We start from the raw sequence: 21175 nt of genomic DNA on the forward strand, positions 1-21175 counted from the left end.
AGCCTCATCTGGTTGTCCTGAAGGTCCTACCTGAAGTCTCATTTCCAAAGGTCTCTTTGAATCCCACCGTAGAGCATCTTTGTGAGCAACCATCTCAGTTTTCCTGGTACAGAAGTGGAACGCAGAACATGGGACTTCAGTGCTACAAATTATTGACCCTTCATATATGCTAAGAAGTTTGGAGATTGTGACAGAGTCAGCTTGATGTCTACTCCATGTTGAGTTTTCTTCTTCCTTCTACATTTTAGCTGGGCTGTAGCCTCCCAGAATAAAGTCTACATGATCCAGTTTCTCTTGAAAACAAGGGCAGCCACCTTTCTAAGTTCCAGCCAGTAACACGTGAGCAGCAGTGTCCTGTGCAATTTATAGATTGTATCCTCAGAGAAAGGGGGTGTGACCTTATTCCCCTTACCTTGCCTTCATTCGTCCTGCCACTTGGAATTCAGATGTGTCCTCAGACCATCTTTACTGATGCAGATTAGAACAGCCTAGGGATGGCAGAGCAACAAGGCAAGAGGATCCTGGATCCCTGAATGATCTCATGGAGCAGAGAGGCCATGCTAGTCTGGATTGCTTGCCTTGAGTCTCATGATCATTATGGTGAAGTCATTATTATTCTGGACTGCTGATACACACAGGTGAACTATCTAATTCACACACAGTATCTCATCTGACCATTGCTACAGCTGTTTCTGAAGGAGAGAAGTAAAATACTCTGCTCTGGACTGCTCCCCTGGCTAATGGCTGAACATCTAGCAGACTCCATTCACACACAATAAGGACTCCTAATCACCATGCTGTCCTACCATTTCCACTTTTCCTCTTATGGAGTGCTTCTAGCTTTTAAAGTCTTCTATAACTATTACCCAGTTAAGGAGGCAGGAATTATCATTGGGCGTAGTAGCCAGATCAGTTAGGTAATTTGCCTAGAATCATCTAGTAAATTAGCAATGGATATGGGATGAAAGTCCCAGTCTCCAGACCTTGAAACTTTGCCCTTTTCACTTGCCTCCACCAACAGGGCTCTTCTAGAACACTAGCACACTCTACCAGCCTCTCCTGATAGTTAAACTCTAAGCAACTCAATCAGGTTTTGAATTCAAGAACATTAATGACAGTTGCTTTCTTTGAATGAAGGTGAATTTGACCAAAAAAAATTTAGTCAAAAATAAATAAAGTTCTGGCCCATTTCAGTATCCCCTCTCACAGATAGTACCCCTTTCACTCGACTTATTCATAATTTTTAATCAGTGAAAGGGAATTTACTTTAAACACCAGATCTTTGAGCAAACACATGGTCTAATTTAGGCACAACCTGGGGCTTTGTTTGTTGAGATTTAACCACAGTATATAATTCTTATCATCAATTTAGCATCCTTGAAACAGCGAGCTTAGCTCCCTAATGCTCAACTTTCTGACAAACACTCTGTTTCTCTTGCATATTTTCTGAACTGTAGGTTCTAATTCTGTGTTCTAGTTAATTAGCACCATCTGTAATTTTAGACAACCCATATCTATTGAAGGCACCCAAAATTCCATCTTTGTTTCCAAAGGTGGCTGTTTGTTGTGCCAGAAGGTGCTTAGCTGCCGAAATAAATAGATGACGTATCACTTATGAAAAGCACTGTTGCTTCATTGGGCAGATGTCTCTTGGTGATGGTGACTAAATATAGCATGCCAATTTTAGGGCAAAGATAATCATTTTAAACAGTAATAATGAAACTATTGATTGGAAGAATGTCACTTTGATTTTCTGGTCCCTGTGATAATAGAGAGATTCACCCTTTTGGGCATGGAAATATTTAACCCCTGAAAACTAAAGCTCTATCATGAACAGATTTCATACTGAAAAACCATTTTTTATTATTTGTTTATTTATTACTTTATTTTAGGGAGAGAAAGAGCATGTGTGCAAGAGGGAGGGAGAGAGAATCCTCAAGCAGACTCCCCACTGAGTGGAGACCCTAAGGCGGGGCTCATTCTCACCACCCAATGTGATCATGACCAGAGCTAAAATCAAAAGTCTGGCATTTAACCCACTGAGGCACCTAGGCACCCCTTGAAAAACCAATTTGAAACGTGTGTCTACCCTAAGGTAGAAAAGTATGGGTCAGGAGTGCCTGGGTGGCTCAGTGGGTTAAGCCTCTGCCTTCCACTCAGGTCATGATCCCAGGGTCCTGGGTCCAGGGAGCCTGCTTCCCCTCTCTGCCTACCTCTCTGCTTACTTGTGATCCCTCTCTCTCTGTCAAATAAATAAAAATAAATAAATAAAATCCTTTAAAAAAGAAAGAAAGAAAATTATGGGTCAAAGCTTGTTTCAGTCCTAACAGTGAAAACATATTCAGGAAAAAAAGAAAGTACTGTAGAAGGTACCATCTTAAATAATACTAACATCATGAAAATTTTAATAGTTGCTGCCCTATTGCAAAGTCTGTTATGTGGCAGATACTACCCAGCACTTGATTTACATTACACGTTCATTCGGTTTTCACAACATGCCCATGATCAGAGTTGGATGGATTTAATGGGAAGCAAAACAAAGCTTGTTTTTGGACCACCACCACCACCACCACCATCCCCCCACCAGCCCTTGCACGGACATTTTCTGAGGCCCTTGGTGATGTTTCCATAGGATACTTTTTTTTGGGTGGGGGGGGACGCCTGGGTGGCTCAGTTGGTTAAGCCACTGGTTTTGGCTCAGGTCATGATCCCAGAGTCCTAGGATCGAGTCCCACATAGGGCTTCTTGCTCGGCAAGGAACCTGCTTCTCTTGCTGCCTCTGCCTGCTTGTCTGTACTCGCTCTCTCTGGCAAATAAATAAAATCTTTTAAAAAAAAATTACTTTTTTTTTTTTTTAATTTGCAAAAGTAAAACATTTTAACTGCAGTGTTTTAAGGCTGCTTATCTTTCCACTGGAACTTCTCTTTTGTTATGCATCCCCTTGTGTTGATTAGTGCTAGAAAGCTTGAGAGCCTTTGGGATTTGGAATTGGGTTTCAGCTCTAGGAACACATTAGGATGGGATTTGGTGGGATCTATTATGTGGTTCTCAGTCATTCCCATGTCTGGTGAAGTTAACCCAAGCCTCCCGGGACAGGGATGGCTTCCAGGACCAATTCTGCCACCACTGTCTTCTCACCTGGTGTCTTGGTACAAAGCGGCAGGCGGGGAAGCTGATACAGCAATGAGAACAGAAAGAAATATAGGTAGCAGAGGAGAAATTAGGCTTGAATTCTATGGAGCCAGAAGCTAGTCTGTGGGAAATTCTTCTAAAACATACAACTTGTAGGGGCACCTGGGTGGCTCAGTGGGTTAAAGCCTCTGCCTTCAGCTCAGGTCATGATCTCAGGGTCCTGGGATTGAGCCCCACATCGGGCTCTCTGCTCAGAGGGGAGCTTGCTTCCTCCTCTCTCTCTCTCCCTCTCTGCCTGCCTCTCTGCCTACTTGTGATTTCTGTCTGTCAAATAAATAAAATCGTTGAAAAAAAAAACATACAACTCATATATGGAACAAACTCATTGGAGTTTTTCCCAAATTTAATGACAACCCTAAAAATTTACATGGCATTACTAATAATGAAGCTGAAAGTGCATTTTCTAAGCCATCAATAATAATATTAATTCTCTACCAACCATTCTTTAAAAAAGGAATTGCTTATACTCTATAGAAAATATTAAATTATTGTTGTAAGAAGACAGAGTATGCAGCCTGAACATATAGATTACAAATATTATAGAGGTGCAGAGGCTCAACCCACTGAGCCACCCAGGTGCCCTAAGAATTATTTTTAAGTTAGAATTTTTTAGGGTTTTTAGAATTTTTTAGAATTTTTAGAATTAGGGACGCCGGGGTGGCTCAGTGGGTTAAGCCGCTGCCTTTGGCTCAGGTTATGATCCCAGGGTCCTGGGATTAAGTTCCACATTGGGCTCCTTGCTCAACGGGGAGCCTGCTTCTCCCTCTGCCTGCCACTCTGCTTGCTTATGCTCTCTATCTCTGTGTCAAATAAATAAAATTAAAAAAAAAAGAATTTTCAGAACTATTTAAAATCACAATTAGAATTATTTTTTAAAATCTAAATATTTATTTTCACATCTAATTCTTATATTAATCTAAATATTTATTTTCACATCTAATTCTTATATTTTAGATTTTTTAATTCTTTTACTTACAGAGTATATGCAACATAGTATAACCTTCATATAACTTTCAAATCCCACAAACGCATAAAAATGGCTTAAGCAATAGAGGTCTTTATTTCTCATAAATAAAATATCTGGAGACAGACGGTTTCAGGGAGAGTAGATTCAGCATCTTAACACTGTCAGGACTCTTTGGCCTTTCTGTGATCTTCCTGGCTTTTCCTTCTTAACTGCAAGTTGACTGATGTAGTGAACACCATCACAAAAATTTACATGACATTCCTATTGTCATGTAACTCACAAAATCATGTCTAAAATTATGAAGAAATGGGGGCGCCTGGGTGGCTCAGTGGGTTGAGCCTCTGCCTTCGGCTCAGGTCATGATCTCAGGGTCCTGGGATCAAGCCCCACATCGGGCTCTCTGCTCAGCAGGGAGGCTGCTTCCCCCTCTCTCTCTGCCTGCCTCTCTGCCTACTTATGATCTCTCTCTCTCTCTCTGTCAAATAAATAAATAAAATATTAAAAAAAAAAAAAGATGGAGAGGAGAAGGGAGTTGAGGGAAATTGGATCGGGAGGTGAACCATGAGAGACTATGGACTCTGAAAAACAATCTGAGGGTTTTGAAGGGGCGGGGGGTGGGAGGTTGGGGGATCCAAGGGGTGGGTATTAGAAAGGGCACGGATTGCATGGAGCACTGGGTGTGGTGCAAAAGTTATGAATACTATTATGCTGAAAAGAAATAAAATTTAAAAAAAAAAGAAAGAAACAAATATGCAAAAAAGAAGAAAAAAAGATTCTAAAAATAAATAAGTAAATAAAATAAAATAATGAAGAAATGAAGATGGCCTTGCTTTCTTCCCATTTCTCTCTCCTTGTTAGGGAGGGAAGTCTTTCCCCACCATTCTCAAGAGGTTTCCCTTTAGATCCCCCCAGTCCAGAAATGGTCATATGACCTAACCCAAAGCAATCATTGACAAATGTAGATAGGATTATTATGTTCAGTTAAGAGTTCCAAATTCATCCCTAGAATAGGACACGGGTCCCTCAATACCTGCTCAGAGCCAGCTCTCTGTTGTCAACAAAGATGGAATGACTGCTGTTTAGGCAGTCAAGAGTGGTCACAGTGGTGCCATTGTCCCTTTTTTGTACATAGACAAATTAAGGCTTAGTGATGTAAAGTGATGTGTGCAACACACCTGGAAAGTGGTAAATTTAGAAAACCCATGTGTGTTTGACTCTGAAACCCACTGATCCTTTATAGCAAGTCCTGTGCCTTCCCAGCCCACAGGGCCACAACCCTGGTGCATACTAGAAAGTTCTAGAACTTTGGGGAGCATGACTAAGCCCTGAGGGGGGAGGAGTATAGGGCAGCAGAGTACTAGCCAGAAAGTTTCACAGGATCAAGGGGCAAAAGGGTACTCTGGGTCTGAGTCTGGAGAGCAAATATCAGTAGCGACCGGAAGAGTACCCAATGTACGTTTCTTGTTCTTGCAAAGTAAAGAAGGGGATTTCAGGTGGTGGGGGATGACATAAATAAAATAATGATGGAAAGCACATGGGGCGAGGGTAAGGAAAAACTGGGTTTGAATCATATACCATTTACAAGATGTAACTTGGAAAAGTAGCTCTGGCTTGAACGAGTCAAAGAAAAGTCAGAGGAAGGACCAGCTTTTGGAAAAGTCAGAGGAATGACCAGCTTTTACGCCCCTTCCTTTACAGGGGAGGAAACTGGGACCCATAGAGGTAAAGGAACTTGCCCAAGAATTCCCATTCACTTACTGCCAAAACCGTCATCTACAAAATTGGATTATTCATTTGTCAGTCATCTTTTCAAGAGCACCAATTTTTTTTAAATTAAATTAAAATTTTTTTTTATTTTTTCAGCGTAACAGTATTCATTATTTTTGCATCACACCCAGTGCTCCATGCAATCCATGCCCTCTCCAATACCCACCACCTGGTTCCCCCAACCTCCCACCCCCCGCCCCTTCAAAACCCTCAGATTGTTTTTCCAAGTCCATAGTCTTTCATGGTTCACCTCCCCTTCCAATTTCCCCCAACTCCCTTCTCCTCTCTAACTCCCCTTGTCCTCCATGCTATTTGTTATGCTCCACAAATAAGTGAAGCCATATGATAATTGACTTCCTCTGCTTGACTTATTTCACTCAGCATAATCTCTTCCATTCCCGTCCATGTTGCTACAAAAGTTGGGTGTTCATCCTTTCTGATGGAGGCATAATACTCCATAGTGTATGTGGACCACATCTTCCGTATCCATTCGTCCGTTGAAGGGCATCTTGGTTCTTTCCACAGTTTGGCGACCATGGCCATTGCTGCTATAAACATTGGGGTACAGATGGCCCTTCTTTTCTCTACATCTGTATCTTTGGGGTAAATACCCAGTAGTGCAATGGCAGGGTCATAGGGAGGCTCTATTTTTAATTTCTTTTTTTTTTTTTTTGAGAAGGTTTATTATTTATTTATTTATTTATTTTTATTTATTTATTATTTTTTTTACTTGGATGACAGATCGCATGTTAGGGCACTAAAAGATGAAAGCACTAGATACTTGCTTTAGAGAAACAGCAAGATGCGCTCATCCTCCCAACGGAAAACGGATGAGCTTGGAATTCCATTAACAAAATTGACTATCTGCAGTTAAACTTAGTGCCCCCCCTAGGCATGATTAACAAGCAGGGTAGAAAGCAAGGTTGGACAGTAAAGGATCGTGCTGGATTCTTTTTCATGTTGAGTGGAACAGGGCCGTTTTGTGGAGACTGAGGTCCAAGTTAGCCCAAAGAAATTTCTGCCTCCTTCTTTGGCACTGATCTCCTCCTTCTGCGTCTTTACAGGCATGGTCTTCCCATTGGATTTCCTTGTTGGTCTTTGGGAACCTCTTTCTCCCTTTGCCTTCTTGGGTCCCCCTTTGAGGCTCTTGGCTCAGCTTCCTCTTGGTTCTTCTTAGGAGACAAAAGAATCCTGCCAACCGTCCTCTCGCTTAGAAAAAGGAACCACCGCAATCCCTACTGACGCCATCATTTTACCTCTATTTTTAATTTCTTGAGGAATCTCCACACTGTTTTCCAAAGTGGCTGCAAGAGCACCCTTTTTTTTTTTTTAAGATTTGATTTATTTATGTGACAGAGAGACAGAGATCACAAGTAGGCAGAGAGACAGGGAGGAGAGGGCGAAGCGGGCTCCCCGCTGAGCAGAGAGCCTGATGTGGGGCTCGGTCCCAGGACCCTGAGATCATGACCTGAGCCACCCAGGTGCCCCACAAGAGCACCATTTTTGACCCTGAACTAGAAGGGCATCATTCTGTCCTCAGTGCCTTGTACAACCAATTCAGAAGATGATTTAATGTTAACAACATGTTCCTCTTCTCGTGGAAGCATGTGCCTGGTGATTCTTAGCCGCACCATCCAATGCTATGGTTAAATCTGCTTTTGAATTACTGTCTTGATTTCCAACACAGTGTTGGAAAGTGTCAAATCCAGTAGTGATTGGGGATAACATTCCACACTGGATGAGTGTGATCCCTACTAAGGGTGAGTTCCCCAGGGGATATAGCCTCTCATTTCTGGTCCTGCAGAGTGATTCATTCATTCCCCCAAAGACACACCACATGCCAAATTTGTACTCTGAACTCAATTTATGATTGCAGAAAGAAAAAAGTTATTTTTAAAAATTAGGTCCTGACAGGCAGCTCGGATTTATTTCTAGTTTATTTCCGGTCACACAGCATAGATGTGGGAGAATGTCCATAGGACGCATGAGTTTTGACAGGAATCAGGAAAACCTCATGAAATATTATAGATCAGAGTCTTTATTGTCTGCTTGGGCAGACACCACAACATTACAGATTGGGTGCTTTAAACAACAGGAATGTATTTACTCACAGTAAATCTGGAAACTGGAAAGTCTAAAATCAAGGTGCTCGCTGGGTTGGTTTCTGGCGAGAGCTCTCTTCTTGGCTTGCAGTTGGCAGTGTTCTTGCTGTGTCCTCACGTGATAGAGAGATGTCACTGGTGTCTCTTCCTCTCCTTATGAGGGTACCAGACCTAGCAGTGTAAAACCCTACCTTTATGACCTCATTTAATTTTCCTCACCTCCTTCGACTCCCTGTCTCCAAATGTAGTCACATCGGGGGTTAGGGCACCAACATATGAGTTTGGGAGGGGTGCATAAACATTCAGTCCCTAGGACCGACTTTATAGGGGATGGACGTAAAATGTGTGGGTCTTGCCCAATCTCTCAGCTCCAGTGGGATGGGGTGGCCAGTGCTCTGGAGCCAGATGGACAGTTTGCATCCTGTCTCCTCTGTGTCTAGCTGTGTGACCTCAGGCAACTTCCTTAACCTACCTGTGTCTTAGTTTCCTTATCTGTAAAATAAAGCTGATAACCATATCTAACTAACAAGGTAACTAAGAAGATTAGATTCAATCCAATTAACAAAGTTGGTTAGTTAGTTAAGTGAATAAAGGTAAAGAGCTCAGAAGTGTAACTGACATATAGACACTTACTGAAGTCTCTTCAGACCTTGGCAGATTCAGTGGGAAGTTCATGACTCTGACAGTTTACAGCAGTGTTTTGCAAAGTGCAAACTCTCTGGTTCAGTGCCTGGGAATGTGAAATTTTAGCATCCTCCCAAAGTGTCCTAGATGCAGGCTTATGCTGGAGGATCACTAGCTTACCTGCTAAGCGACGTTGGTTGGATTTGTCTGGGTCTCCTGTATTCTCGTCGTTTCGTTCTCAAATACAAAAAGTGCCTTTCTTCCATGGGGTTGAAAGAGGGTATCAATAGGACAGTGCCCCCTTGCCACTCTGTGCAGTGACACCAGGGTCTCCTAGGTTGTGTCCTTCATCCCCTGTCTCATTTGGGGTCAATGTGATCTGACAGCTGGTTGCCTGCATGAGAACGAAACAGACAAACTGTGATTCCCATGGAGTGAGGATCATGGGAATCAATTTCTCACTTGTCATCGGATTGAGACCTCATTGTGGGGACCTTGGCAGCAACTGTTGCCCGTATTTGAGATGGTGCCTTTGGGAGGGCAAAGAAAACTATGTCTTAGCCCTTCTGCTAGCCTCAATGGGTGGCGCCTGGATGTAGTCCCTTTGATCCTACTGAGTCTTTCAAAAAAAAAAACAAAAAACACCAGTGAATTTATATTACGATGATTTGGTCCTGTCAAAAATCCAGAATAGCAAAATTGAAATGACTAAATCAATAAAAAGTATTTAGTAAGAGTTTACTGTGCATTTAAAAACAGGTCGTGAACTGGGGAGCTTTCAGATTTAAAACTGATATGATATGAAGCTCAGAGGCATGATATTACAGGATGGCTTATAAAGTGAAAATAAGGAAGTTGTTTAACATTGACAATGATTGGTTATTACAATGAGAGTTTGCAGATGGCAGGGGATTGGTTAAAAGGGACTATCTGTTCCCTCTGCTATAGGAGAGACATTGTTTAAGGATCCAAAGTTGCAACTAGTAGATAAATAAGTCCTAGAGCTCTAATGGACAGCATAGCCATTATTGTAACAATATTGTGGTATTGTCAATAATAGTGTAATGTGAACATCAAACTGGCTAAGTTTCCCACCACAGAAAAAGAAATGATAGTATACGAGAGGTGGAAGTTACCAATATAATGGCAATCATGTTGCAATATATAAATGTATCAAATCAACATGCCATACACCTTAAATTTACACAGTGTCATATGTCAGATAGATTTCAGTAAAATAAGTAAACAAAAAACTGATTCTCTTATAGCATTTTCAGGAAGATGACTTCAGCTTCTTTGAATTATCAGAGGTATTTACAAGAAATCACCGAAGTTCAGTTTCAGTTATGTTCATGAAATAAGGCAGATTTAGTTTGGCTTCAGTGGTTTTATATGCTTAGCGAATTCTCAGGTTTCATCTCCATTTTGTATTTAATTTTAGCAGCCCCCAAAGCAAACAAGCCTTTGGTCGCAGGTTGGATTCCCCAGAAGCCGAGCCAGAGGCAAGGATTTGTTTGAGTGGAAAGAATTCATTTGGGAGGTAGTGGTTGGAAACAGCAGGCTGGGGAGGGGAGCAGGGGGAAGTGAGCAGGGGAAGGGAAGGAAACCGGTTAATGAGACATTATCATCCGGAAAATGCCTAATGTGGATGATGGTGTCTTTATTCTCCGGAGAACTCTGAGATCCCATATCAACAGGTGCCTGAGAATGATTCTACAAGACAGGCCATGGGGATGGAGCTTTTATCTCCCAGTTTCTTGTCTGTCATTTGTTGAGATTAATTTAGGGGCCATTTACTTTCGAGCATATCTGGCTTGCCTCACATGAGAGCCAGTCTTGCTCTCATAGGCTATACAGAGTTGCAAGTTTGTGGCATACAGATGTGAGTCGGACACAGCCGGGCAGGTTACCAACCGTGCCCAATGTGCTGGGGGCCTTGCAGGTATGGAATCACAACAACCAGCATGCACTGAGCAAATATCCTGCCTAGATCTGTGCCTGCTGCAGATACCCTCTACATTCTCACTCCTCAGGTATGACCTATGGACCAGCAGAGTCCACATCACCTGGAGGCTTACTGGAAATGCAGGATTTTATGGCCCATCCCAGACCTACGGAATCAGAACCTGAATTTTAATCAGATTGCTGGGTGATTCAGATTGTACACAGGCATCCTCTTCATTTCTGTGCTAGGAAACCATGGCCACACCTAGCTGGCCTGTTGTACAACATTGAAGAAAGAGAACGCTTCAGTGTAGAGCAGGAAAGCCACAGACCCATGGAAGGAACCAGAAGTCATAGGGCCAGGAGTGGTTTGGCAACTCGATCAGGAGGTTGGGAATGAGAATGTGGGTGACTGGCCTTAGGGCACTTGTAAACCATCCCTGGGGACTCAGAAATAACCAAGGGAGATCTTGAAGGAGGGTAAAGTCACGTAATTCTTCGCTGGGGACAGAGATCCCTTGGCTGTTAATGGGCATCATCTGAGGTTAAGCCAGGTGGAGTCTGGGCCGTTTAGGATCTATCTGTGCATGTTTCTGCATTAAATGTGTGCACCTAGAAACAAGGACTCAGGTCTTGTATAACTTTATATTCCCAGTATCTGGTGCACAAAATTCATGCTCAGCTGATGCTTGCTGAATGGCTTAGTGATCTCCATTCATCCATTTAACAGATACTTAGATGGTATCTATTATAGTCCAGGCACGGTGTTAGAGCTGCATTAACATTGGTGAATAAACCATTTTGATAGCTGCCCTTGTAAGCATGTCATCTAGTGGGGAATGGACAAGCATATAAAATTAATATATAATTGCAAATTATGAAAAGCGCTATGTGTGGTATGTAGTGATAGGGATTAATGGGGTGGAGGTATGCCCTCAGGGTATTAGGAAATCCCTTTGAGAACTGACAAGTGAGCCAAGAACTGAAGACTGAGAAGTATGGAGCCATGGGAAAGTGGAAAAGCATTTTAACCACACATCACAGCATGTACAAAGGCCCTGAGGCAAGAATTAATGGAAGTAGTTACACGATTTATAAGAAATATAAGCTATACTTTGTAATCTCTGCTCGCTAACCAACCACAGTATTAAGGTATCATAAAACCTCAAAGAGCAGTTGAGTCAAGTCTGTCTGGGACAAACCAGGTTATCCTCTTGAGCCCTTGGGATTGAGTTAGCTTGTGTGACCAGTAAGAGAGGAGTCACCTGTTTGGAAAACCTAGGTACTGCAGTTTGGGATTTTGAGATGGTAGCGTCTAGGGCCTCAACATAAAATCCTTTTTTGTTTTTCTTTAAATGTTCAGTTAGCCACTCTGTAGTACATAATTAGTCCTTGATGCAGTGTTCATTGATTCATTAGTTAAGTATAACACCCAGTGCTCATCACAGTACATGCCCTGCTCAATAGCCATCATGCTGTTACCCCCTCACCCTCCCCCCTTTCCCTCTGAAACCCCCAGATTATTTCTCGGGGTCCACAGTTTCTCATGGTTCATCTCCCTCTCTGATTTGTCCAATCCCTTTGGATTTCCCTCCCTTCCCCTATGGTCCTCTGTGCTATTCCTTCTGTTCCACATAGGAGTGAAACCATATGACCATTGTCTTTCTCTGTTTGACTGACTTCGCTTAATGTAATTCCCTCCAGTCCCATCCATGTTGATGCAAATGGTGGGTATGCATTGTTTGAGTAATATCCCATTGTGTATATGGACCACATCTTCTTTATCCATTTGTCTGTTGAAGGGCATCTCAGCTCCTTCCACATTTTGGCGATTGTGGACATTGCTGCTAAGAACATTGGGGTGCATGTGGCCCTTCTTTTCAGTACCTCTGTATCTTTGGGGTAAATACCCAGTAGTACACATATTGTCTTATAAATGTGTCTAATTCATTATATTTTCCCCCACTCTTGATCATAGAAGATGAAATGTATGAGTCATGCAGTTTAAGATGTGTCGTAATGTTACATTTCAGGGCCAAGTTCCAAAGGAAAGGAATATTTTTTTTTTCTGAATATAATGAAAAAGTTCTAGCTCTTCTGTTACTATTTATGTGACCCTGAACATGTTGCCTAAACTTCCTACATCTGGTTTCTTCTTCTCTAAAACAGTCATAGTGATGTTTATGAGAACTGAGTCGGTTGAATTCCGTAAACATTTATGGAGCACCTAACAGTCAGTCAGTCATTTGACAACCATTTATTGTTTCCCTCTTGGTATGTTCCAGGCACTGTGTTAGGCTCAGGAGATGTAACAGTAAGCAAGACAAAAACTTCCCTACTTCTAAGAGTTTATGGTGTACTAAGAAAGACGGAGGATTAAAGTATAGTGGATGTAAATTTAAACTAAAGTATGAGGGGTGCCTGAGTGGCTGACTCAGTTGGGCAGTTGACTCTTGATTTCAGCTCCGGTCATGATCTCAGTGTCCCTTTGGACTCCAAGCTCAGTGGGGAGTCTGCTTGAGATTCTTTCTCTCTCTCTCTCTCCATCTCCCTCTGTTCTTTCTCTCAAATAAATAAATAAGTCTTTTTAAAAAGCTCAAAGTATAAGGATGCAAGAAATAGCAAAGATATATCTACTTTTTAAAAATCAAGCTAAGTCTTGTTCCTAGACCCTGTCATGTCTGGCTGATAGGTGATTCTGTCTATAGCATTATTACGACTTGCTTCCTTAATGTAGGACTTTGCAAAGGACCTTTATTTCAGCCTTGTGAGACTCTGAACAGAGAACTGAATCATCCCTTACCCAGACTCCAAACTTGTGAGAAGCCATTTGTTTTGTTCTGTGAAACTGTGAGATGAGAAATTTGTGTTGTTCTAAGTCCCTCACTTGGTGGCGATCTGTTGCATAGCAATAGAAAATGAATACACAGGTGTCTCCAACCTTCCTGTGTTCTATCCTGGTTTCCACTGAGTGTCCTTTCGTGCAAGCCTTCACAGCTCCTGCTGTTGTTTCCATGACACCTAAGAAACAGGCCTTCTTGCTGAGCAGGAGCCCAGACAGTGGGTCCAACCACTCTTCAGGGCATCAGAACTCCAAGTCCTTCTACTGAACACAAGCCTCCATAATTCAGCCTTGCTCTGGAAGGATCTCTCCCCTCACAGCCAGACCCCAAAGCTATGCTTCTCTCTCACCATTTCCCTTCTGGGATGACACCAGAAATGGCTTAGGATTTCACAAGAGGCAGGGGCAGGCAATAAAAAAGCAGATTCTGATTTTGCTTTAGAATGGCATGGACTCAAAGGGTCCTGTGGACGCAGGGGTGGTGGCTGGGGGGTGCGGCAGAGAGCATGGAAAGCAGACCGTGGCTCTCTCTCATTTATTCTGTGTGGGCCTCCCACAGCACTGAAAAGGAAACACAAATAAACATTGCAATATCTTTTCTCACCGGGCTAGGGTTGACAATAAACTGTTTCAAGGGCTGTGATAGGAGCACACGGCCGGAGGGCGTCAGCAGGTCCTATGAGCCTGGAGGAAGATTTAGGTGGTCATGTAGCCTAAGACTGAAAGAATGAGCAGGAGCTGGCCTGGCGAAAGGGCAGTAGGCTGGGGAGTGTGGGGAGGGAACATGTTATTGGCTCAAAGCCCAATGGCACCCTTGCAGAGTGAAAGAACAGAGCACGAAGTGGAAACAGAAGGGGGGGGGCAGGGAGTTAAGACCAAGCCAGGCAAGGCCATGCAAATCCAGTGAAAGAAATTACATAATTTTTGTATCCGCCAGCTTCACTGTAGTAGTTCTGCGTAACAAAGACCTCCCAAACTCACTGGGTTATAAAAACAAGCATTTAAGTTTTGCCTAGAAGTCTCTCTAGAGGCTTTGCTGTTAGTGGGCTTGGTGGGGAGCAGCTAGGCTTGGATCTAGGCTGGGGGTTGGGTCCGTTCCACCTGGGTCCTCATTCTCTGGACCAATGGCTACATGGGGCAGGTTTTTTCTCATGGCAGATGGCAGATTTGCAAGAAGGCGAGAAGGAAGACGTCATGTTTCTTAAGATCTCAGCTGGGAACTGGCACACAGACAGTTCCATTCAAGTTCCATTGGCCAAGGCAAGTCACAAGGCCAACCCAACATCAGTGAGGCAGGGAAGGTCACTGAGCCCACAGTGGGATGTATTGCAGACCCAGGGCAAAGAGTATGGATGTATAACTTCTAATTCATGGAGCAAGAAATATAGTGGGAACAATAACCCAACTTGTCACAGCATCCAAGGATAACAGAAATGTTTGCTGGAGTTTCAGGGAGAGCTACAAGTAAAGTGACCAGATCAGCAAGGCTCTGCGTTAACACAAACTAGACACAGGCAGCTCCCCACAAGTGTCCTGGAGGTATGGCACTGTCCATGTTTCTCAGTCACACTTGGTCACCTGAGCAGACGGACTGTCTGTTCCCAGAGAGTCACACAGTCTTTCATAAACTGCTGATCCTTCCATCAGCCATGGTCAGAAAAAGAACTAACAGCTTAAGAGACGAGAGAGTCTTATATAAATTAGGATATTTTGTTTGGCTGGCCAACACCGTCCCTTCCACCGTCCTCTTCTGCTCCAAATCCCTACAAATGATCTGAACAGACTATTAAATGGAAAAGTAGCATCAGTGAGACACGAAAAGGGAGTGACAGGGCAGCAGAAACTATGAGAAACTCCTGTGATGCATTGGATGAACTCTGACCGAAGGAGGGAAAGTGAGTGGGACCTTTGGGGACAGGACCAACTACACAATTTGTGGGGACGCATGCAAAATGAAAAAAAGCTGGGCCTTGTGCAAAAATTACTAAGAATTTCCAGATGGTGATACCAGAGACTAACACGGGACTCTCCCAAGGGAGGGATTCACGGGTCACATGCTCAAGAAGCCAGTCGCACCTGGGGCATTTCAGTCCCCCTGATGGCAAATGCAATGATCAGGAACGGGCTGGGAGCAACCATTCTGGGGATTGGTTTGGAATCAGGTTTGTAACTGGGGCAGCTGATCAGTTCAGGGTTTCTCTTTTCATATCCTTGAAACCTGCCACCAGTTCGAGTCAGTGGGCAGAACTGGTTCTCCTGGGCCGAGGTTCCATGTTCCTCTGCTAAGAGCTGCTGCAATAATGAACCACCAGCAGAGCGAGGCACACAACGGAAACAGACTGTCTTGCAGGGCTGGTTCCTTCTGAAGTTGGGAAGGAGAATCTGTTTCATGCCTCTCTCCTGGCTTCTGGCAATTTCTTGGCCATCTCTGCCCCTCGGCCCATAGGACATGACCGAATCTCTGCCTTCAGCTTTGCGTGGCCTTCTCCCTGTGTGCATGTCTCCGTGTCCAAATTTCCACTTTTTGTAAGACATAACTCACACTGGATTAGGAGCCCACTTGACTCCAGTAGGACGTCATCTTAACCACTGATATCTGCAATGACCCTATTTCCAAATAAGGTCACATTCTAAAGCCCTGGGGGTTAGGGCTCCAACATGTGAATTGGAGAGGGACACGACTCAACCCTTAACAGGTGCATCGTGGGTGCTTAAGCCAGAGGCACAGGGTAGCGCCCTGATGTAGACCCCTTCCCTCCTAGGAGCCTAGCAGGTAGCAAGGCTGCACCCATCACTTAGCAGCACACCGCTCCCCGCCCCCCACCCCAGCCACAGGCAGCAGATGGCCATAAACAGACACCAGAAAACCAGGACCATCAAACACTTGGGGCAAACCAAATATCAGGGTACAAGAGTTGCTTTTGAAGAACATCATTTGATGAAACGGCGTCATTTATTCAAAACAGATGGACTTCTCATAGTCCTCTGACAGTCCCTGTGTTGTTTCCTTAATTACCTAACAGGTGTAGTCATTCCTTGAGCCACCTTGCCTGCTGTCAGAGCACAGAGCTCCAGAACGTTACAGCCTGGCTCCCTGGGTGATGGAAGACCAGCGGTCATCACCCTGGTTACACAGTGGGGTCGCCTGGCAAGTTCTGAAGGACAGAAGCCTGCGTCCCGCTATTTCATTGGTCCGGAGTGCCGCATGGGCAGAGAGACTTTTGCTTTTTATTTTTTTAATTTTTTAAAAGATTTTATATATTTATTTGACAGACAAAGATCGCAAGTAGGCAAAGAGGCAGGCAGAGAAACAGAGAGAGGGGGAAGCAGGCTTCCTGCGGAGCAGAGAGCCCCATGCAGGGCTCGATCCCAGGACCCTGGGATCATGACCTGAGCCGAAGGCAGAGGCTTTAACCCACTGAGCCACCCAGGCACCCCAGACTTTTGCTTTTTAAAGCTCTCAGGTGATCACAGTGTGCTGCTAAGGTTGAGAACCGCTGGTTTGGAACTCCTTCAGAACCCAGCCATGTGCGTAGTTGTAATGATGCATACGGATCGCAGATAGCATGGCATGGGTTCGAGGGCGGCCGATTCTTGTGTGTTGCTTCCCAATTCAATGCTTCAGTATCTTTCCGCTTTAACTCTGCCACGCCATGCGCTCCGCTTTCTTTTCTTGAGCCTAACTCCGTTCAGTTGCTAAGGAGCCACATCTTTGCTGGATGGAGTTTTCCTTTGGCTTACAAAGGCGGTCCCTCAGCCGGAAACAGAGGTCTGTCGGAAGCACAGAGAATTATACTAAACTGAATTGAACAGATAATGGGTTTGCATTTAGCGCGATCTAGTATAAGGAGCGACAGTGTGTGCCCTGGTGTTTTTTTTTCCAAGGATGCAGGCTGATCGAGCTTGCTGTGTTCCTCAGGGGACACTGTAGGTGGCTTCGGCGAACCTCAGACAATCTCTCTCCTCCTCTCCCTCTGTCCCATTCTCCCCTTTTCTTCCTCTGTCTCTCTCACTCTCTGTCTTCTCATCATCTTTGTCCTCTCTTAGGTTCTCTCATCCTGTCTCTCTCTTTCCCCTTCTTTCCTCAAAATTCTGGCTCTCGCAGGTTGCCACGGCCAAGGAGCACAGCCCGTAGTCTTCTGAGACGTCTCACGTTGCCTCTTGCAACATTAAGAAGACGTGAGGGGCGCCTGGGTGGCTCCGTGGGTTAAAGCCGCTGCCTTCGGCTCAGGTCATGATCTCGGGGTCCTGGGATCGAGTCCCGTATCAGGCTCTCTGCTCAGCAGGGGGTCTGCTTCCCTTCCTCTCTCTCTGCCTGCCTCTCTGCCTACTTGTGATCTCTCTCTGTCAAATAAATAAATAAAATTAAAAAAAAAAAAAAGAAGACGTGAGGCCTTTGTCCCCTTCTCCCGCATCTGAGATGTCCTCTCTCTCCAGTCTGCTGTGTCACTGTGTTTGCTGGTCCCAGAAACCACCTGGAGAAGCTGACTACACCAATGTGGGCAGTAGTAAGAGCACGTGACTCTAACGTGTATATTACATGTCAGGTACCCTTCTAAGCACGTTTGACAGATAAGGAGACACATTCCCAGAGACAGAAGGTGACTTCAAGCCCAGGCTGTCTGCTTCAGAGTTTGTGCGCTTCTTCTTCTTCTTCTTCTTCTTTTTTTTTTAAGATTTTATTTATTTATTTGACAGATGGAGATCACAGTAGGCAGAGAGGGAGGCAGAGAGAAAGGGGGAAACAGGCTCCCGGCTGAGAAGAGAGCCTGATGCAGGACTCGATCCCAGGACTCTGGGATCCTGTCCTGAGCCAAAGGCAGAGGCTTTAACCCACTGAGCCCCCCAGGTGCCCCCTGCCTCAGAGTTTATGCTCTTAAAACTTGACTCTATATTGCAAGCATTTCAGAAGGAAGCAGTAGAGGGGGAGAAAGATCACAAGAGCTAGAAAGAGAAAGAGCTAGAAACAAACAAGGAGAGACAAAAGATGGAGACACAAAGAGGTGGAGGGAGACAGCCACCAAGATGCAGAGAACCGGAGACAGGATGGAACCATCAATTCCATCCCTACCACAACAGAGCTGAGGAAGAGAAGCCCAGTTAACACACTTCATGCTGCATCTCTGAATTGGGTAGGAAAACCCTGTCTGGGGCATAGTGTAGGCGAGAGACTCCCAACTCTGGGAAATGTAGGTCCGGTTCAGGTGTAGTTTAGAGAATGTCCTTATGTTATGATGCACTGGTTTTAGAAAATGCGGGCTTGCTTCTGGTTCACCTGGTGTCTTTTGAAAAGAGAGAGGGGGAAAATTTTCCCTTATTCTAGGTTCAGTCCAGAAAAAAGCAAATAAAAAGAAAAAAAATAGTATTTAAGTTCTCTTTAATTCATTTCATTTAATTTAATTTAGCAAACAAAGCAGAGCACTCTGATTTTTTTTTTTTTTAAATACGGGATATTTGATCTTCCCAGAGCACCCCAGTTAGGGAGGTGGGTCAGCCCTTGGCACAGATGGGACCCATCCGCAGTTACAGCTGGTGGGGACACTGCATTGTGATTTGCACGCCAGTCCCAGCCTCCCCAGCAAATTTGTTTCGCTTCTTTAATTTCTTAATGCAGTAGGTGTTGTGATGTTAGAGACCTAGGAGCTGTCCTTGGTGGTGCGTTGGTGGGACTCGGCATCACTTGGGAGGACCTGTTTCCCTTCCAAGTGTTGCTGGAAGGCTGCCATCTGCTCATTCTGTGCTGTAGTCACTCGGTTGGAAGATGGAGACAATTTAATTCAGTAAATAGTCTGTGTCCTTCGGTAGGGGAACCGATACGTGCACTGTGGTACATCCAGACAGTGGAGTATTAGTCAGCGTTATAAAGAAATGAGCTACTAAACCATGGAAAGGCGTGGAGGAACCTTAAATACATAGGACTAAATTAAAGAAGCCAATGAAAAAGCTACATATGGTATGATCCCAAATATATGACATTCCTTAAATTTTGCTGTGAATTTAAAACTGCCCTTAAAAATGCATATATATTTTTTAAAGGGGCGTATGTATTAAAGACTTGATGGTAATCTCATTTGGAGCTAGGATGCAATTAGATGCAAAAATTTTCTTTCCTCCTCTTTTTTTCCATCTCCTCTGGATTAGGTCCTATCTTTTGTTCATAAGGGTTTATCTCTTCAATCTAAATGCATTCATGATAGAACACCCACTGTAGGGATGCCTGGGTGGCTCAGTGGGTTAAAGCCTCTGCCTTCGACTCAGGTCATGGTCTCAGGGTCCTGGGATCGATCTCCGCATCAGGCTCTCTGCTCAGCGGGGAGCCTGCTTCTCCCTCTCTCTCTCTCTCTGCCTGCTTGTGATCTCTCTCTCTACCAAATAAATAAATAGAATCTTAAAAAAAAAAAAAAAGAACACCTACTATGGGCCAAGTTTTCCTGTCTATAGACAAATAGACTTAGGCTCAGAAAGGCTTTCCATAAAGGCCAGAACGTTTACACATGATAGAGCCAGGATTTTCAAATATAAGATTTTCCAAATTCTAGGCTCTCCTACCACCTCCCCATCCTGAGAGTTTGCTAGGGGGTTGGCAGTCATTCCCATTCATGTTTCTGTAGGCTCCCATTTGACCCCTAGGACTGAACACATCTCATTCCCCTGCTCCATATTGTCATCCACAAGGACTGTTCAGGGCCAGGAAGTGGAAGCCACCAGGACCCAGGTATCAACTAAAAGGAATTGCTTTGCAAAGCCCTGAGTTCCCCATGGCAGAGTGGGCTGCCTCAGCAGTACTGACTGCCCCATCACCCCAGATACTCAAACAGACAATGGACAGACAGGAAGACCAGGGATTCTTAAACTGGGGTTCACAGGGGAGCTCTAGAGAGTCTGAAATTGCCACATTCTGAGTGTGGAGATACAGATATGTATATAATTTTTCTTGAAGAATATTTTTGCCAGGTTTTCAAAATTGAACTCATGATTAAGAACTGTTGAGACCGGGGCACCTGGGTGGCTCAGTGGGTTAAGCCTCTGCCTTTAGCTCAGGTCCTGATCTCAGGGTCCTGGGATCGAGTCCCACATCGGGCTCTCTGCTCAGCGGGGAGCCTGCTTCCTCCTCTCTCTCTGCCTCCCTCTCTGCCTACTTGTGATCTCTGTCTGTCAAATAAATAAGCAAAATCTTAAAAAAAAACAAAAAACAAAAAAACAGAACTGTTGAGACCAAAGGTCGACATAACTTTGTTATTAAACTTGACCTCCTAAGAGTCTCCTGCTGAGTCATTTTCAGGAGGAGAAATGAGTCATGAGGGATAATACCTATCCAGGCATCGACTGAAGCATTTGGGCCATCTGCACTCCAACATGGGGACCTAGGGCTTTCCTGGGGTCAGTGTATTAGTTTCCTAGGGCTGCTTTAAGAAAGTACCGTAAGTAGGTGGCTTATAACAACAAAAATTCTCTCATGTTCTGGAGGCTTAGACATCTAAACTTGAGGTGTTGGCAGGGCCATGCTTCCTCTGAAGGTTCTAGGGAAGGATCCACTCCTTGCCTTTTCCAGTTTCTGGCAGCCCCAGGCATTCCTTGACTTGTGGTAGCATCGCTCCTTCAGCACGTGGCATTCTGTCTCCGTGTCCAGATTTCATCCTCGTGTAAAGACCCCGTTCATGGGGCACCTGGGTGGCTCAGTGGGTTAAAGCCTCTGCCTTCGGCTCAGGTCATAATCCCAGCATCCTGGGATCGAGT

The sequence above is a fragment of the Mustela erminea genome, chromosome 20, assembly GCF_009829155.1.
Source record: "Mustela erminea isolate mMusErm1 chromosome 20, mMusErm1.Pri, whole genome shotgun sequence".
NCBI lineage: Eukaryota > Metazoa > Chordata > Mammalia > Carnivora > Mustelidae > Mustela > Mustela erminea.